General features: G+C 42.1%; 1 protein-coding gene across 2 annotated transcripts in view; it reads right to left on the bottom strand.

Moving 5' to 3' along the window:
• Positions 1–7,131, bottom strand: part of FRS2 (fibroblast growth factor receptor substrate 2) — a 53,003-nt gene that overhangs the window by 45,423 nt on the left and 449 nt on the right. Inside the window, exon 1 of one of the 2 annotated variants that reach the window (XM_027655131.1) lies at positions 6,897–7,016. The exons of the other annotated variant lie outside the window; for it this stretch is intronic. The gene's annotated coding sequence lies outside the window, so the exon portion shown is untranslated. Of the gene's footprint in view, positions 1–6,896; positions 7,017–7,131 lie in introns of those variants that run through there. 2 annotated transcript variants of the gene reach the window in all.

Consider the following 7,131-nt stretch of genomic DNA (forward strand, 5'->3'; position numbering starts at 1 on the left):
CCTCAGGAATTCCATTACTAGTTTTAAGCTAAATTAAAGGAAAATAGAAGCATTCAACGCATGGCAAAAGTATGCACAAAGTGTTTGTTGATACTCATAAATAGACTGAAAAATTTAGCCATGTCTGAAGGATAACTGCTGCACAGTCAACTTTGTTTTGCTCTGCTGTGCTGCTAAGCAAAAAGCTACTGCTGTCAGTTCAGAGAAGCACAACATAAGATACACTGCTACCAAGATCAAACACCAGCACTAGATCATTCATTTTTCACTTCAAGTTCATATATGAACTAAAGTTTGCATTTCTGCAGGCCAAAAAAAAATAGTGGGAGTTTCCCCTTTAAAGCAACTGCTTCAACATCTCCATTTGGGAAAAGATGTCACAGCGTCCTAAGACATGGCAAAACCAGTCAACTCTATACCCTGTCAAACATCTTGCAAGTAATGAAATGAAGGTTAAATCTCAGAAATACATCTAGAATTGTGCTGATGAGTATCCTTCCAATGTTCACAGAATGGGCTCCTTCCAACTCATGATATTTTATGATTCTAAACAACCACTACAGTCACATTTACCAGCTAAATTATGGTAAGAATGGAATGCCCCCACCTGCATATCGTGCCAAGTGTCATACTAGGGCACAAGAAAACAATATCCCTGTGCAAAGTGTTTAAGAAATCTTCTTGAAAGATAGATGTTTCATTTGTGTCAAGGTGAGCAACTGGCACAGATAAGAACTGTTATGCAGTTTAACTTCTTTGGCAACAGCGACAGGAAAACAGTGAAAATATCACCACATTAGTTTCAACTGCAGCTCCCGTGAGAGATCCAAGATCTGTATCTTACACTAGAAACACGGGAATCCAGGTACTGGCATATAGGATAGAGAGCTTATTTTACCCTTGATAAAGCAGTACATTAAAGCAACTTTTCCCCTTTGAGTCAGTAGCACACAGTAACAGATCAGGGGGTTACAGTAACTGTCACCACTGTGGGAATGACAGCAGTAGCATCTCAACCCTGCCAGGACCAAAATCACTATGAAGGAAAAGAAGACAGTTCTTCAGACTAAAAACAGAGGTGCCTGAATCTCTCCTGAGTTGGCCATACAGTACAGGAAAATTATCACTATCTCAGATACACCAACTGCCCTGTAGTTCACAGCTTTTGCTACAAGCATAGATACTTCATACACGTTTTCCTCAACAGCAAAGTAACAGACACAGTACAAGAAAAATCTGAATAGCAAGATATACTTGAGTGCCTTTGCCAGAAGATACACGTTTATCATAAATAAAGGAAAAGAAAAAGGATCATTCTAAAACCTACATTTGGGTTTATCTTTTTAAATCCTAGTTCAAAAACATACCAACACAGAGGTGTTTCTACCATCCAAAACTGAACCTGAATTTTTATATAAAACCAAACCAAAATAAAAATAAATAAATAAATAAAACCAATCAAACAAACAAACCAACAACAAAACAAAACAAAACAAACAAACAAACAAACCCCACCACAGTTCAGTGAGAAGAAGTGGCAGGTCTAGTAACTGTGGCTGACTGTGGAAGCTGAAGTAAATAAAGGTGGCCGTCCAGTACAGGCAGGTATTATAGCAATGACAGGCAACAAAACAATCTGACACTTGCAATAATTCAGAGGAACATACTGCCTAACACAGACACTAGTATTACTTTGTTGACTGAGATTCAGGTAAAAAATTTAGGGATTACCCTGGAGAATCTGAGAAGTCAGTGACAGATTATATGTCACTCATGTGACAAGGAGCTTCTCATCTCACTAACCCACATATCGATGTGGAAGCATTTTAGAGAAAGAACAAATAGGACATGAAATCTAAGTACTCTAAGACATGAGAAGGAAACAGTCAGTAGTCACAATGCCACTTCCACTAATTAGAAAAGAATGTATATAGTCAGTCCCAAACATGCAATAATCATGATTTTTTATTGTATAAACATCAGAAATAAGTTATTGGCTCTATTTTTTAAGCCAAGGGATAATAATTCCTGTTGTCATTTGAAGCTTGAGGGGAAAACTGAAATTCTGGAGAATCACATGGCTGCAGGAAGATGGATCTCAATAAAGAGTGAACTCAATTGGCTGTCATGATTGTTGCCACCCTACCAGATGCAGTGAAGAGGAAGCTTTGAAAAATACACCATACTTGGAGAATACATGATACAGACACACAAATTTATATGCATACATATTTATAAGAGAAAGCACCAAACATCTGTTTATTACCAATTCAAGTTCAAAAAGAATCTTCACATCTAACACTGATTACACAGAAGGGCCAACAAGGAAAGATGATGCTTAAGAGCGTAAAACTGAAAGTCTATTAGGACTGCTGTTCTACAGCTTATATACAATCAAGATATTATCTGCATGCACTGTGTTAAATTACACATCTCTGGGCAGCAGTTTTCAGCCAACAGCTCCTCAAATACGTTTGTTAAAAAACTATCTTATTCAGCGACAGACAAAAATAAGACCCATTACACTTGTTACAGAAAACGTCACTTAAAGGCTGCAGAGAGGTCATCGCTTCCAGCAGTAGCTACTGCCCAGAGTTACTCACCACCATCCAGCAAAGAGAGACTACCACCCATTCAGACTTGAAACAGAGTGAATCATGTAAGAGCACACTAAGTGCCTTTGGGAAAAATTAATCAAAGTAACTGACCACTGAAGGCAGGTTGAGCTAATACTGTCCATTTAACTGCTGATTATGCCTAAAGCACATAACACCTCATACAGCTTCTCTTGAAAGAGTCATTTAGCATGGTAATCTATGGCAGAGAAGCAGAGACAAATGGCTGAGGGACACAGTATCTACAATTTTCACAGATATTTGGGGGGGGAAGATAAAAATCAATGCCTATCCATATCTTGAAACACTAAGTACAACTTCAGTGATGGGCTGAAAGCCTTAGACAAATTTTGAAAACCACTAACCATTACAGTTACTTAAGAATTCACAGACTGCCTCCCCAGAAACTGTCTCAAGTTATAATGTATGTCTTAGGGAAGCCTCACAATTTTTGTAGATTTGTTCAGTTTGTTTATCTACTCACTACTGCAAAATATCTTGCAGTTTTCTTAGTGGACACTCTGATCACTATCTTTTCTTATTTAAGTCTTTTAAACTTAAAAACTCAATATACATGATGAAAAAATTTGTTGCAGTAATTTGATGGATGAACAGCAGTTACAAGCAGGAGCAAATTTTCCCATTAAGTACCTCTAAATGAAACAATAGGTACCAAATTGAAATATTTTTAAAAATTAGCTACTATACAAAAGGCCACACTCTTCCCTCAAAATCCCTTCAAAGTACATACTGAAATTAGACTGTGGTTTAAGGGGTCTTAGATGAAAAATATGCCCATGAACAATGTCTTCAAACTCTCAATGCAGTACCAGCTTAACCTTACAGAATTAGGCCAGTATCAAATATATTTTAAACTGGCATAATGTGTCACTGTCACCAAAAGAAAAAGACACACCCTGCTCCCCTTACTGCTTGCTTCCACCCCCATCTTTGAGCCAGCACAAATGTTTGTGCAGCAAACTGATCCAGCTCAAACCAAACCCTCCCCTCCCTGCCCCTGCCCCTCCCCCAGGTTAGTTCAATCCTCAGCCCCGCTCACCACATAACCATACAAGTATTTGCCTGCACAAAGGAGGAAGCAGCAGAGTGGGGTGGAAGCAAACAGGACCATGTTTTTCAATGGTGGAGCTGATCTACACCAGCTGTACACTGATGCAAAGCAGGAGCAGGTCACAGGCTGGAGTCCTGCACCATCATCCTGACAGATGCAGGCCTATGAAGTGCCACTGTTCCCTTCCTCTCTGGGATCCCACCTCTTCACTCACATAGCCACTGACAGGTATGCAACTGCAGGTTGAGTCGGTTCAGGGTGCTGACTCAACTAAAAACTAACTCTACCATGAAAAAAAAAAAAAAGTTGCTCATTTTCAGGCAGTTCAGCTTCCTGAACCAGCTCCCAGTGCAATCCTTACTGGCACAAGGAACGAAAAGAAGGAAAGAGGCTGGGAATGCAGGAGGTACAATTTTGATCAGTTTGTGATGCTGTGGAAACGCACTCATACACCACCACATTTTAAATCTAAACTTGCCTGCACATCTGAACATGATTATTTTAATCAATTCGTTCCTAAGATTATTCCAATTTTTTCGGAAACCTAGGCAGCCACAGTCCACTTGGACACAAGCTGCAGGAAGAGAGGCCAGTTCACTACATTAACTAATTTCACCCTTCATGTTTAATAAAACAAAGGCAGAACATTACTTATTCTAACTTAATGATAGTTTGACCAGATATTCTTTTAAACATCACTGATTAAATCACCTCAGATATTTGCACAGGAACAACATATACGAAATAAAACCACTGCAGCCATGCCAAATGTAAACTTAACAATATTTTAGTATTTACAAGGAATTTAAACAATAGTTCTGGTGATTAAAGCGATTTTACAAACCGCTCTACTCAGGAATAATGAACATGGAATAATGAATTCCATCCATTATTCAAGAAATTGTTTTGCTTAAACTACAAGTCCCAGTGGTCACAGAAGTGAACAAAATTAATCTCAATGCATTCAGAATCAGACACCTAACAAATACGGATGTAAGTACTTTCAAGCTAACTTTTTAACAGTGAATTATCCTAAGTAGGAGTACAGACTGTTAGCAATAATCTTGCTAACTTCCTAATAATAGAATTTATTACTGGATCATTAGATTTAGCAGAGAACTGCTTCCATAGGAAGTAAATATATCTGTTTATGTTCATCCAGTTCCCAAAGAAAAGAAACAATTATATCAATTCAAAAGATAAGGCATATCAACATTACAGTTCAAGAACTGAAGTGCAGAATCAGATGCATGTATCTGCAAACCAGTCTTCCCAAGTACCATGTCTTATATTTTTCCAGTTTATGAAACTTTTTTTTCCCCTCACAAAGCTAGAGTCTTCCACAAATTACCACTTGCCCATTGCAGCAATTTAAGACAACTGGTCTTCTCTTCAACAGAAATTTCTTGTAGGATGAAAAAGTGTTCCAAAGTACTCTGCCTGTAAAAATTACACAGAAGTGAGAACAATTTATCTCAACTACAATTCACCACCAACATTTGAGACAACACACTGAACTAGAAAGTGAGTAAAACCCTGGAAACCCCTTTAACCAGATATTCATACAACTGCTGGTGTATTGTTTCAACAAACATTTCCAAAGCATTCTTGACACAGAAGTAAATAGGGCATCTCACTCAAGGAATAAAATTCTTAATTTCTTTCCCTTTGGAATGGAGTTAGCAGTTTTTGGGCCTGACCTGGTGATTTATACTGCTACAAGTTTCTTTTCAAGCAGGCATAGATGGATGTGCTGTTCAAATGCACTTGCTAACCAAGGAAAACAGACAATGAATTTCCCTGGCAGTTCTGCTGACTTTAACAAGATAACAGAATGCTTATTGGATCTAAACCCATATATCTTAACACCAAGCCATTTTTAACAGAGCAATAAATGTTAGAAAAGTAGTTTTTCATTACCCTAAATATAAATATATTGCAGAACTAGCAGAACAGATTTAATGACAGATTCAGCATACGCAGTTACTGCTAACATTAACACCACTAAAAGAAAGATAAAAAATACTTATTCAGAGAACTTTTTTGCTCATTACACTAAATCTTGCTTTGTCACTAGGGCTTTAAGCTAAAAAAAAAACAACCAAGGACTATTCAAAAAAGTCTCAAATTAAACACTTGCTAAAAATATTATTAATACCAAAACACAGCTGGCAAGATTTTAAAATCAACCCTGATTTCTACAGTGTGTATTCATTGTAATAATAGTATTAATTTCAACTCACAGTCCAACAACACTCCTAGTGATTTCTAACGATGATTATCACATCCTATGCGTTAACTTTGAACAAGATGCAGGAAGACGCAGGAAAACGTGGAAGATAAGAACACATGCTTTCGTTAAAGAAAAAATTAAGTTTAGATGGAGAATCGAGTCAAATGAGTACTGAGACACCTCTGCAACTCTTCAGATCTATCCTTGGTGCATTCATGTCTAGGGATATGTCAGGAAGGGAAGTTTAAAATGACGAGGCAGTGAGGTAGGTATAACTTTCATTCATACACACAGCACCACTTTGAAGAGCCTGGAGGACCCCCTTCCCCTGGTAGACTGTCTGCTGGTCCCAACCCACTGACCCGCCAGAGCTCTCAATTAGTCTCAAGGCTTGCACCTCTAAAGCCCCTGGGCTTGCTCGGCGATTTGGAACAGCAAACGCGGTTGTCTCAGGAGGCATGTGACAGACGCAGCTGACCTGGGGGAAGGTGCGAGCGCTTGACAGGTCACACGGGATGAGACACGACCGTCAGACACGCCAAGAAGGCGGCAGGTCAGGCAGCCGGGACCGCTCCCCGTGCCAGACCTGCCTCCGGCACAGCCACCGCCGGGACAACTTTATCGCCTCCTCTTTTGTTTTTAAACTCACACTCTGCTCGTCCACCGCCGCTCCAGCCCCAGCCTCAGAGCAAGGCGCCGATCCCCCCTCCGCCCCCCGGCCTTCCCCGCCCACAAACAACCCCCGGCCGCAGCCCCCCGTGCCCGTGGGGGCCCCGCCCCCACCCACCTCCCGCACCCGGACCCGGTAGGAGCAGGTCCTACCGCCGGGCACATCCCAGCCCTGGCTCCCACGGGAGGAGGCGAGACAAGGGCTTGCTCCCGGGCCCGGGAGGCTCCGCTGGGAGGGGGCGGCAGCGGAGCCGGCCGGGCACCCCGCGGGAAGGAGCCGGGAGAGGAGGCAAGGACCAGCACCCACCTTGGCCATGAGCCCCGCGCTGGCCGCCGGGCCGGGCCGCCTATGACGGGCGAGACGGCGGCCCCGCGTCGGGCTGGGGCACGGCTGCGCCTCCGAGCGCGGCAGCGACAGGGCCGCGCTCTGGGCCGGACCCTGCCCGGCTCCGCTTCCGGAGCGCGGCGCGATCGCCTTCCGGGGCAGCGCCCGCGGAGCCGCGGGGCGGGCGGGGCGGCGGCCGCGCTGGCTTGGGGGCTGC

This window comes from Corapipo altera, unplaced genomic scaffold (genome assembly GCF_003945725.1).
Source record: "Corapipo altera isolate COAL_440 unplaced genomic scaffold, ASM394572v1 1, whole genome shotgun sequence".
In the NCBI taxonomy this organism is placed as follows: Eukaryota; Metazoa; Chordata; class Aves; order Passeriformes; family Pipridae; genus Corapipo; species Corapipo altera.